The sequence below is a fragment of the Fomitiporia mediterranea genome, assembly GCF_000271605.1.
Source record: "Fomitiporia mediterranea MF3/22 unplaced genomic scaffold FOMMEscaffold_15, whole genome shotgun sequence".
Classification (NCBI taxonomy): Eukaryota; Fungi; Basidiomycota; class Agaricomycetes; order Hymenochaetales; family Hymenochaetaceae; genus Fomitiporia; species Fomitiporia mediterranea.
This window is the reverse complement of record NW_006760400.1, coordinates 352,169-359,261: the sequence shown is the minus strand read 5'-3', so window position 1 is coordinate 359,261 and position 7,093 is coordinate 352,169.

Here is a 7,093-nt window from a genome sequence, read left to right as displayed (position 1 = left end):
AAAGATAAAGGTACAAAGAATGAAGGGATAGACAAAGGGTAAGAGACTATAGAATGAACAAAGAATGAAGGGGTGGTTAAAGGAATAGAATAATGAAGTAAGGAAGAGTAGTAGTAAGAGTTAGCATACATATAGTCTATAGACAGTACTCCTGAGGGATAGAAGTCCTGAGTTCCAGTATAGAAGGGTGCAGAACCCTTGGAACTGAAGGTACAGGAGTAGAGAATTGTAACAATAAGCTGTTGATTAGAAAGTTGGAACTCATCTCCAATCATTTCTACTTCTTCAAGGAACTGAGGCAGGTCCTACACATTAGTTCTGTCATAATAGGGAGTATTACAGCTTGTTCAGTGTAGGGGCAGGCTAGTCTGTCCTTAGATTGTAACTGGTAGAGCATTCAGAATGTTAGTTGTGACTGGTTGGCCACTCAGAGTACTGGCTATAGTAGGCAAGTTGCTCAGATTATTCTGTAAGCTCATCTGTTAAGACTGGGAACTTATCAGATTGTTCTGTGTACTTGAAACTGTTGGAACAATCAGAAGTAGTGGAAACACTAGAGTGATTGTGTGGTCCTCTTCTTGAACAGACAGAATGGGAGACACAGAACAAGTAGAGTTGTGTATAAAGGTTGATAGAAACAAACTAGGGAACAAACTATGAAATGTAGATAGTGAAGCTGAGCTGGATTGCTTAAGAGGTTGTACAGAAACCCCTTTAGAAACAGGACTAGGCATGTAGGATACAGGTTGTGAGAGGTTACAGTCAACCAAATCTAATTCAGGTCCAGAATCTGATTCTTCTGTAATCAAGTTAGTGTGCTCTTAGTAGTACTACCACCTGTTAGCTACTCAGCCTACTTAAGACACCTTGAGAAACCCCCCTCACAGTAGGCTCTAAAATGTTGATCTCAAGTACTAGTTGAGGTAGAAGAGGTCAGTTGAGTCTGTAAGGTACAGACACTGAGAGGGGTCAAGAGTGAGACAGAATAGGTAGATCTGAGTAGAATGTACAGGTTCTAAAGGTGACAATTAACAAGACAAGAGTAGTGTAGAACAACAAAGCTGTACTTTGGAATAAGGCAATACAAGATGAGACAAGGTAAGAGGGAATGTTAACTAAGGAGACTGTCAAACTACACACTAAGAGTTACAGTAGAGAGTAACTTGATTTTTTTTTGAAAGTACAAATTACATGAGAGTATTTATAGAAATTATTAGTCCTTTATAGCTACTAGTCCTTTGTGAACAAATCCACTACTGTCTCCTTTGTATCAACCTATCTAGGACTCTAGATCTGAGTCCCCTTTGTATCAATCAACTAGCTGTCTAAGAGCTCAGAGTCTTACCTTTGTAAATTGGAACTAGAGTCTAGAACCCAACTAGTTTGAGTTGAGTAACCAAGACTATTGTGTGGGCAATGATGACGTAATCGAAGGATTGCTGATGTGAGGATGATGTGACTTTGATACAACTAAGCCCTTCTGATCAGAATGTATCAGAATGTATGTGTTGTGTGAGTGTGACACTAGGCAACTTTAATCTTTCAGTTTTAAACTCTTAAGCTACTTATATACACTCTGTTCTAAGTACAATCTAGTAACTCTTATCTAATAACACTAAATAACTGTAAGACAATACTAGACTTTCAGACTGTAAGGTTCTTAAAGGCATTACTACTTGAGAGAGACTCTAGTCAACTAGCAAACAAAGGCTAAGGATCAAGCTTCACAAGTAGTAGATTAAAAAGTGTTTAGAAAAGAGTATAGTTATACAAATTACAAAGACAACACACAAACTCAAAAGAGTGAAAGAGAGTAAAGGATAGTAGTAATACAACCTTAAGAGTAGAGTATAAAATAATAGAAAAATGAAGTAACAAATGAGTGAGGGACAATATGGAATTAATAGAATAGTAAATCAGTTTAATAGTTCTTTAAGAAAGTAAAAGGTATGTTTATAAAGAGAGTGAGGAATACTCAAACAAGTAGTAGCTTAGCTTAAGCAAACTAATCAAGTAGTAGCTTAGATTGGGCAGATTGGGCAGATTGGGCAGATTGGGCAGATTAGGCAGATTGGGTGGGAGGAGTGACTGAGTAGTAGCTTGAGTCAGGGAAAGTTAAGTAGTAACTCTAACTATATACAGGAAACAAATCAAACAGTAGTTCAGACTCAAAGGAGAGTTAGATCAGATAGAGAGGATAGTTGAGTAGTAGCTCAGACTAGGAGGATATTAATTAAGTAGTAGCTCAGACTGAGAGTAGTATTAAGGTAGAGATGAGTTTTTTGACTCTTATGTTAGAGGAGTGTTAGGACTAAGTAGTACAGTCAATCTATTTCTTGTCCAATATAGTAACTTGTGCCTCTTTTGTGTAATAGCCTCTTAGCTTATATTCTCTGATACACAACACTCTGTTAATTCTTCCTAGCCTCTAATGTGCCTATTTACTTTACAATGATTGTTCTTATTATTTCTTTGATCTTATTCTCAAGTTTTATTCCTTACCTTACTCTTGTTATCTAGTTATTATAAAAAGCAGTCTATAAATATAGTAGTTCCTTAGTTTTTTGACTCTTCTTGTATTCCTACTTGTTCTCCTAACATAAATCCTAGCTGGTAGCTTTGGGAATATAGTTGATTTAAGGGCTGCAGGTCTACATTTGTAGTTTGAGAGTACTATCAACCTAGAGAACACATCTCCCTTAACATAAGAGTCAAAAAACTCATCTCTACCTTAATACTACTCTTGGACCAAGCTGCTACTTGTTCAATATCCTCCTAGTCTGAGCCACTACTTAACTATCCTCTCTATCTGATCCAACTCTCCTTTGAGTCCAAACTACTGTTTGATTTGTTTCCTGTATATAGTCAGAGCTACTACTCAACTTTCCCTAACTTGAGCTACTACTTAGTTACCCCTCCCACCCAATCCACCCAATCTACCCAATCTGCCCAATCTGAGCTACTACTCAATTGGTTTGCTTAAGCTGAGCTGCTACTTGTTTGAGTATTCCTTACTTCCTTTATAAACATACCTTTTACTTTCTTAAAGAACTATTAAACTAATTTACTATCCTATTGATTCTATATTGTCCCTTACTCATTTGTTACTTCATTTTTCTATTATTTTATACTCTACTCTCAAGGTTGTATTACTACCATCCTTTGCTCTCTTTCACTCTTTTGAGTTTGTGTGTTGTCTTTACAATTTGTATAGCTACACTCTTTTCTAAACACTTTTTAACCTACTACTTGTGAAGCTCAATCCCTAGCCTTTGTTTGCTGGTCAACTAGAGCCTCTCTCAAGTAGTAACACCTTCAGGAACCTTACAGTCCAAAAGTCTAGCATTGTCTTACAGTTATTTAGTGTTATTAGATAAGAGTCACTAGATTGTACTTAAAACAGAGTACATATAAGTAGTTTAAGAGTTTAAAACTAAAAGATTAAAGTTGCCTAAACAGTAAACTAGTTGAAGGAACTGTTCCTAGGACTTAGACATTATTCATAATCATTCATACTAGCCTCTTACAAAGACCCAGACATTTTAGAGCTTGCTCAAGTATTTGAAAGAATATTTAGTGCTTCAGAAGTTGATTTATTAGAGCTAGCCTCAGAACTAATGTCAAATCTTTCAGGAAACTCTCCTACACTCCCTTACAAGCCTGTACAGCCCTAGTAAGGTGTATATATGTACTTAGACATGAATTTGGTCTCTCAGTTAATTATAGAGGCTACTAGTAAAGCTGTAACTGTAGTAATGTACTATACTCCTACTAGAAACTCTAGAAAGATCACTACTACTCTCAGAGAGTATAAAGGAGGCAAGGATTATTAGGACTTCAAAAGAGAATGTCTACTGTATATCCTTACTAATGAAAGAGCCTTCTATGACAGTAAAAAGAAGATACTCTTTGTACTTTCTTATTTAAAGGAAGGGACAGTTACTGTATAGATAGAAAATTGGGTTACTCAAAACACAGACAATAAGGGCAAAATTCTTTGTACACAATCATTCTAAGAGTTTATAAAGTAACTAGGGCAATCATTTGATAATTCTAGTAAGAAAGAAACTACTATTCAGAAGCTCAGACAACTCAAGCAAGGAAATTACTCTACAGATGTCTTTTTCTAACAGTTTGAAATCCTTAAAACTGAAGCTGGACTGAGTAGTAATACATATGACTCTATATTGATTGATTTACTTTAGTATACTCTTAATCCTGAAGTACTTTATCAGTTAATGTACTTATTACTAGTCCTAAGTACTTATAAAGGATGGAAAAAGTATACAATTCAGATTAACAATAATGAAACTTGACTCAGGGAGACTCTTGCATGCAAGGGACTCTCTAGTAGTCAATCTGACAACTGTCTACACTTTAATCTTCCTAACAAGGCTCACAACTCTCCTCAATCCAATCCTACTGTACATTTTAAAGCCCCAAATGTACAGACAAATTCTCAACTAACCTTACATCCTTTCAGGTTGACTCCTAATAGAAAAACATTCTTGGGAGCTAGAGAACCAATAGACATCTTGATTAACAATGTTTAGAAAAATCAAGCTTGTTACATTTGTAGAGAGATTGGTCACTTTGCTAGAGTTTGTCCTTCTCAGTATTAAAGAGTTAGAATGATTCTCAGAGCTATAGGACCTAAGAAGAGGTTTGCTTTTGTAGAGGCAATGTAGGAATTAAAGGAAGGGGATTTTATAGATGAAGAATCAGACAAGGAACAGATTGAGGACAAGGAGTCTTTTGTCAATCCTTAGACATAGACACTATATTACCTGAGGAAGAGTTAGAACAGAGTTATTGTTATGTAAATAATTGATACTAGACATCTGAATCAAATATAGACAATTATTGTTTGTATTTTGACACTCTGGACAGTAAAGACTCTTATTTCTTTAATGAACATATTGATTCTGAAGTCTGTAAAGAGGTGGAAAGTGTAGGAACAGTTTTGAACGTCCCTTGTGGACTTGTAGGCTCAGTTTCTCCTAGGGAAGCTTTGTACATTTGCTCTAGCACTGGAAGGCAGCTGGATATGTTCTTGACAATTAAAACAGATTATAAACTCATTAATACACATACTCTAATTGATTCAGAGTGTACTGGATTATACATAAATGTAGGTTTTGTTAAGAACAACAAGTTAACAACATATCCTTTTAAGAATCCCTTCCCAGTCTTCAATACTAATAGTATAAGTAATAATGGAGGTCTCCTAAAGGACTATGTTAAAGTGGAACTCTCTGTTAAAGTACATACAGAGACAATTTGTCTGACAGTCACTACATTAGTATTAAGTAATATCTTTCTAGAATATGATTGGTTAAACAAGCATAATCCAGAGATTGATTAGGGACAAGGAATTGTGTCCTTTACTAGATACTCAGACAGTTGTTCCATGTTCTTAAATGAACTAGAGACATATCCAAATGTCCTAGAGTACCTAAGGAGAACTGATGATAATCCTACTCTGGTTTTTACAATCCCTCATTATCTTGAAGCATACAAGAATGTATTCAGTAAAGAATCCTTTGAGTAATTACTAGAGCATTAATCTTAGGACCATACTATTGATCTAAAGCCAGATTTTAAGACTACAGATTGTAAAGTGTACTCTCTAGCTCTCAGAGAACAAGATGTGCTCAAGGATTTTATTTCTGAGAACCTGGCTTCAGAAAGGATTCAATATTCAAAGTCCCTCATAGTATTGCCTTTCTTCTTTATTAAGAAGGAGGATAGATCTTTGAGACCAATCTAAGATTACAGAAAGCTTAATAAAGGTACTATTAAGAACAAGTACCCTCTACCTTTAATTCAAGAGCTTCTGGATAAGGTCAAAGATTCTAAGTACTTCACAAAGCTTAATGTATGCTGAGGATACTATAATATTTGAATTAGAGAGGGCAATGAGTAGAAGGCAGCTTTCAGAACGAATCTAGGATTGTTTGAGCTTACAGTTATGTTCTTTAGTCTCACAAATGCTCCTACTACATTCTAGAGCTTTGTAAACAATATCTTTAGTTAATTAATTAATGAGAGATAAGTTGTTGTCTATCTAGACAATATCCTCATCTATTCTAAAGATATTAAAGAGTATAAACACTTAGTTCAAAGGGTTTTTACAATTCTGTAAGAGAATCACTTATTCCTTAAGCCTTAGAAGTGTGAATTTGAAAGATCTACTACCAAGTATCTTAGACACATTATTGGGAACAATGAGATTCAAATACACCTGAAAAAAGTAAAGCCTATTAATGAATGGCCAGAACTAAAGAACTTAAAGTAATTATAACAGTTTACTAGTTTCTACAACTGGTATCAGAGATTCATTAAGGACTATAGCAAAATAGCTTGTCTACTCACTAAACTAACTGGGAAGGTTCTATTTACTTAGGGAAATGAGTAAAGAGAGGTTATGGAAGAGCTTAAGAGACAATTAAGCTCACAGTCTGTTCTTACAATTCTAAATGAGTATGATCTCTTTAGAGTAGAAGCCAATTTGTCTAATTACACACTTAGAGCAGTCCTTTCTCAAAAGCAAAATGGTGTATAGTATCCTGTAGCATTCAGATCTCAGTCTCTAAACTCTACAGAGTGAAATTATAAGATCTATGATAAAGAAATGCTTGCTATTGTTGAAGCTATTAAGGACTAGTACTAGTACTTGTTAGGAGTGTTGATCTCAAGTACTGGTTGAGGTAGAAGAGGTCAGTTGAGTCTACAAGGTACAGACACTGAGAGGGGTCAAGAGTGAGAAGGAATAGGTAGATCTGAGCAGAATGTATGAGTTCCAAAGGTGATGATTAACAAGATGAGAGTAGTGCAGAACAATGAAGCCACACTTCAGAACAAGACAATATGAGACAAGACAAGGCAAGATGGAACATTAACTGAGGAGACTGTCAAACTACACACTAAGAGTTGTAGTAGAGAGTAACTTGATTGCTGGAAAGTACAAATTACATGAGGGTATTTATAGAAATTATGAGTCCTTTGTAGCTACTAGTCCTTTGTGAACAAATCCACTACTGTCTCCTTTGTATCAACCCATCCAGGACTCTGGATCCAAGTCCCCTTTGTA